Raw genomic sequence first — 6,098 nt, forward strand, 5'->3', positions numbered from 1 at the left:
AAATAATTGATTCTAATGTGTGTCTACATCATTGCAGTGAATTTTCAAGTCACAAATATTTTTCTGACCCTCAAATAAAAATTATAAACTTTATGTATTATATAATTTATAATACACACACACACACACACACACACACACACACACACACACACACACACACTGGGGGGTTCATGATCTGAGTTTATGAGGATGACTGACCAGGTCTCCTCCTCTTTGTGTGGTAGGCTTTAGCTGACCAGCTGGACGTCTTTCCACCCACATACTAAATTTCCCAGGTTTCCAGAGGACCTAGCTGGTCATTTCCAATCTCACCATCAAGGAAGCAACTTAGAGGAGTGCATGGGATAAGGAGAAGAGGAAGGTCCCAAAAAACTCTGGCTAGACAGCAAAAAGGAAGACTGTGGAACATTGAGTATGATAATAACACAACCATCTAGGACTGCCCAGGATAGGAACAACTGGAGAACCACCATAAATGGGCTGTCCATGCATGCTTAAGCATTGCTGGGGCATAAATGATGATGATGATGATGATGATGATGATATATATTTTTTCCACTGAGACACAGAAAAATAAAAGAATAGTTGCTTTATCTAAAAATAAAGAGAATGTCCTTACATACACTAATTTGTTTGTATGGTATAGTAAATATTTTTCATACCAAACTCAACTACAGGAACACTGATATAAACTACAGTTTTAGCCAGAGGAACAGGCTCAGAGGGGAAGTCTTCTGAATCCAAAGTCTGTGCAGAAATGTATTGCTAAAAATTTTCATATTAGTATTAATTACAAGACTGACAGAAAAATACAATGACTCAGTGTGAAATATTTCTGGTTAAGTATGACTCAGTGTTGGCATGAAAATATGTCTGCAACATTGGTTAGTGAAGCAGAGTCAGTAAGTAGGGAGGAGAAGCACCCCAGAGGGCTGGGAGCTAGCCTATGCCCAAGTTCTGCTAGTTGTGTTGAACTAGGAATAGTTGTTAGAACATCAAAGTTGGCTAAGGGCACTCAGTGCTGGTGACAGATCAAGGTGAAAACTGTCTACACCCACATCTAAACACAGGCACAAACATGAATACTGCCCGAACCACAGAAGTGAGCATGCACTAACTGGGAAGAGATATGCTACATGTGTTTATCCTGCGGAATATTATTTTAACTGTGTAAAGGTGTGTTGCTTTATGCTGCATTTATTTAACAATATAAGAATGTGTTACTTCTTTTTCTGCCTTGACTGCCTAATTGGTCTAAATAGAAAGCTGAATGGTGGGCAGTGAGCATAAGTACGAGGAGAAATCGAGGCAGGAGAGAGAATCAGCAGGAGGAGAAATCTCTCTCGAGAGAAGGGAGAATGAGGGAGAAAGAGAGGGGCACACCTGGGGATAGAAGCCAGGCAGCTAGCAGACAGACAGAAGCAGCAGTAAAAGTAAGATATGCAGAAGGAAAGAAAGGTAAAACTCCCCGAGGCGAAACGTAGATGAAGAGAAACAGGTGAAGTTATCAGAGCTAGTGGGACAATCATAAGATAAGGACGAGCATTTATAACTAATAAGAAGTGTCATGATTTGGGAGCTGGTTGGTGGTCCCAAAAGAAAAGGCCTGTTACACCTGCCCCAGCTGATGTAAAGACGTGCAGGCTTAGGCCATCTCTAGCTTTGACCTTGCACTCATCCTTCCTCTTCTCAAACGGGGTGTATTAACCTGCCTGGTCCCAGAATGACTCGGCCTCTTGACAATATCCAATGCAAGCAGTTCTCCGAACTCTCACCCTGTCTTCAGATCACCTGGCAGAAGCCCAAGCCCCATAGTAAGTTCTTCCCAATGCCCTCTAATTGAAATGACTCACAGGTCCCCATGTTCTCTCTAACCGCAGCTACCATCAGTGTGCTCCTGAGGCTGGGGAGCTGTCCTAGTCAGGGTTTCTATTGCTGTGAAGAGGTACCGTGACCACAGCAACTCTTATAAAGGAAAACATTTTCTTGGGGCTGGCTCACAGTTTCAGAGGTTTAGTCCATTATCATCATGGTGGGACATGGTGGTGTGCAGGCAGACACGGTGCTGGAAAGGTAACTGAGAGTTCTACATCTTGTACAGACAACAGAAGGTGGTCTGTCTCTCAGGGCATAGCTTGAGCATATATGAGACCTCAAAGCCCACCTCCACAGTGATACACTTCCTCCAGTAAGACCACATCTACTCCAACAAGGCCACACCTCTTAATAGTGCCATTCCCTTTGGGAGCCATTTTCTTTCTTTCTTTCTTTCTTTCTTTCTTTCTTTCTTTCTTTCTTTCTTTCTAAAATATAATTTAATTAGCTTATGACCTAGTGGATTTTCGTTTTCAGACGTAGTCATACGTCTTTCGTTTTGCTAGCCACCACCTACGCCCTGTTTGTCCCTCCCCTATACTCATTTAAACCATTCACCCAGAGTATACCCCATGTTTTTTCATGCTACTCATTTTTATATTATTATTATTATTATTGTTGTTGTTGTTGTTGTTTTGAGACAAGCTTTCTCTGTAGCTTTGGAACCTGTCCTGGAATTAGTTCTTGTAGACCAGGCTGGGCTTGAACTCACAGAGATCCACCTGCCTCCCAAGTGCTGGGATTAAAGGCGTGCGCCATCACCTGGCCATTCTTCTCATTTTCTACTATCCCTTCTAAATTACTTTTTTGCAGGACTATAGGCTTCTATATTGCTTTTTTGTGTACATTTAATTTTTGTTAAGTCTTCCTAAAAGGGATCTTCTGAACAAGCCACAAAGTAATGAAATCTTTCTGCCTTTTTAAAAATCCAAAATCTTTTTTTAAGCATTTAGGTTTTTTAAATTGTTTTTATTGTGTTATACATTTTTCGCTGCTCCCCTCCCTCCCTCCCCTCTTCCCTTCTATCCTCTTCCGCAACCCCCACTCTCCCAATTTACTCAGGAGATTTGGTCTTTTTCTCCTTCCTATGTAGATCCATGTATGTCCCTCATAGGGTCCTCTTTATTGTTTAGGTTCTCTAGGGTTGTAGCCTGTAGGCTGTTTTTTCTACGCTTTATGTCTAAAAGCCACTTATGAGAGAGTACATATTTTATTTGTCTTTCTGGGTCTGGGTTACCTCTCTCAGTATGGCTTTTTCTAGATCCATCCATTTGCCTGCAAATTTCATGATGTCATTGTTTTTAACTGCTGAGAAATACTCCATTGTGTAACTGCACCACATTTTCTTGATCCATTCTCTGGCTGAGGAGCATCTAGGCTGTTTCCAGGTCTGGCTATTATGAATAATGCTGCTATGAACTTAGTTGAGCACAAGTCCTTGTGGTATGATTGAGCATCCCCATTTTCTTTCAAAACACCACAAGAGCAACGATAATCACTGTCATCTCACTATTGTTTGTCATAATAACACATCTCTGTTGTCACAAATTTGTGTGGGACAACACATGCCAAACTATTCATGATGGCCAGCTCTGGTAGAGTCTACCTTTAACTTAAATGTGATGAGCATATGTTCATGATGGATGTGTATGTATGGAGGCCATAGGTTGAGGCTAGGCATCTTCCTCAATCATTCTGCACAGTCTCTCAGTGAATCTGGCTGGCCAATGAGCTCCATAGATTCTCTTGTCTCTGCCCTCCCAGTGCTGGGGTTACAGGCATATACCACTGTGCCCATCATCTAACTTGAGCATGGGGGATTTGAACTTAGGTCTTCGTGCTTGGCCCATGATCACTGTACCGAATGAGCTATCTCCTCAGCATCAACTTATATTTTTAACTAAAGAATTCACATTTATTTATTTGTTTGACATGTGTGTTTGGGTGTGTGTGGCATAGCTTGTATGTATGTAGATGTGAAAGGGCAATGAGAGAGTCAATTCTATCCTTCCATCATGTGGGTCCCAGGGATTGAATGAGTATTTTTTTGTACACACACACATGTGTGCACGTACACACACACATGTATATGCTTTGTATTTTTATATTTATATATAACATAGATATTTAAATATAATATTGTATTTTAATATAGATTTACATGTTTTTATATCACATCCTGGCTTATAATGAAGTTATAGAGAGGAGACTGCTAGAGAGAGAGCTGCTGCTGGATAGATGAGCAATGACTATACCAATATATTCCAAAGTCCCAAGTGGGTTGAGGCCAGACTTGATCTCAGTACACTAAGTCACCCTGGGCCATCTGTGCGGCTTGATCATTGTCTCAGATTTGAAGGGAATGATCCCAGCAGAGGCCGTCCAGCCTGGCTCCCCGCCAATGGAGTGGTTGGTCAGAAAGGAAGATGGAAGGGCAAGGATGGAAGGCTGAGGGCAAGGCTGCTGGGCAACGCTAGAGAGTGACTGTATCAGTCACTTCGCTCGTGGCTGTGACAAAAGAGCTGGCAAAAGCAGTTGAAGGAAAGAAAGGCTTATTTGGGCTCGGAGTTGAAGGGTCATAGTCGGTTATGGAGAGAAGTCACGGTGGCAAGAATGGCTCTAGATGAGGCTCTAGAAGCACGAGGCGGGGTCACCCTGTGTCCGGAGTCAGGAAGGACAGGGAGCTGCTGCTCCGCTTGCTTTGTCCTCTCCCCCTTTTATCAAGCCCAGGACCCCACCATAGGATGGTGCTGCCTACGTTTAGGGCAGGTCTTCCCTCCTCACTTAAAACTTTCTGGATGTGCCCTCTGCTGTGCCCAGAGCTGTGTCTCCTGTAGTGCAACAGCTGCTCTACGTGCTATGCACTATGGTATGGTTCACAAGTCGGGTAAGGGCCTGGAGATTGAAATACACACACACACACACACACACACACACACACACACACACACCACACGGGTAATGCCAAGAATTCCCCAAGAATGCTCTCTTTATTGTGTTCTAGGGCAGCTTATATAGGGTCTCCTTGACTATTGGCCATGCCCTAACTCTCAGCTGCAAGCCCACCAGAAACCATTCCCCTACCATCAGGAACTCCCAAGGGTCTCGTGCTCAGAGCAGCTGCAAAACAAGTTGTTTGCTCAGAGCAGCTGCAAGCATAGGAAAACAAGTTGTTTACTCAGGCAGGCAGGGGGGTCACAGAAAATTCAGGGTCTGTGGATCCACAGTCCCCAACAGTCTCACAGTTGACTATCAACAACGAAACTAAGGAATCATGATGACTTGGACAGATAGAAGAAAACGGCCACTTCAGTCCTCTCCTGGGAAGCACTGAGACCCAGGAGGGGATGTGTCACAACTTCAGGGCACAGAGAGGAGAAGAAGACTAGGCATGGGTGGGGCTACAGCTCGGTCATGAGCACTAACCTAGCTTGTGCAAGGCCTTGAGTTGGTTCACAGGTCAGAAGCAGCATACATGGCGGCCACCTGCGCGTGTATGCCAGGGAATGTGTCTAAGATGCAGTGGGCATGTGGTCTTCAGGAGTAAGATGCCAGGAGCTCAAGGGAGGAGACACAGCGGAGAGATACTCAAGGTCCTTGAGAACAGTGGAAAGAGACGGCTGGAGTTGCTATGCTCTGTCTGTGACCGTCAGCCCAACAGTGGGATGTAGAAGCCTGTCCTTTGAAGGTTGGAAGCTGCCAGAGAGATTTCCAAATCTGCCTACTGGGGAGGGGTAGCTTCTGGTGGACCTACTGTGAGGCAGAATCCTTTCATGTTGGGCAAGACCTTTGGAGGAAGTGAGCTTTGTTGCTAATGTTTTGGGGGGACTCGCCCTGGTGTACATTCTCACACCAGTCTGTGGACTCAGCCCAGACTAGGCCTTTGTAGAACCCAGGATGCGAAGTCTCCCATCCAGAGATGCAAAGTCTCCCATCCAGAGATGACTAACCTCCCCTCCAGAGACGCGAAGCCTCCCATCCAGACCCGAAGTCTACCATCCAGAGATGCGAAGCCTCTCCTCCAGAGATGTGAAGCCTCCCATTGAATGAAATGCCGGAACCAGGCAGAGCAGAGCAATTTGAGAGTTCAGAGGTGGAGGTGAGGTGGGACATGGTCTCAGATTACAAACATCATCACTTTGTGAGAAATGTACCCTGAAATGGGTTTCCATACGCACAAGCCATTAATGGGTAAAAGAGATTGATTGATTTTTTTTTAA

Source organism: Alexandromys fortis, unplaced genomic scaffold (assembly GCF_014885135.2).
Source record: "Alexandromys fortis isolate MF-2015 unplaced genomic scaffold, M_Fortis_MF-2015_v1.1 scaffold_138, whole genome shotgun sequence".
In the NCBI taxonomy this organism is placed as follows: Eukaryota; Metazoa; Chordata; class Mammalia; order Rodentia; family Cricetidae; genus Alexandromys; species Alexandromys fortis.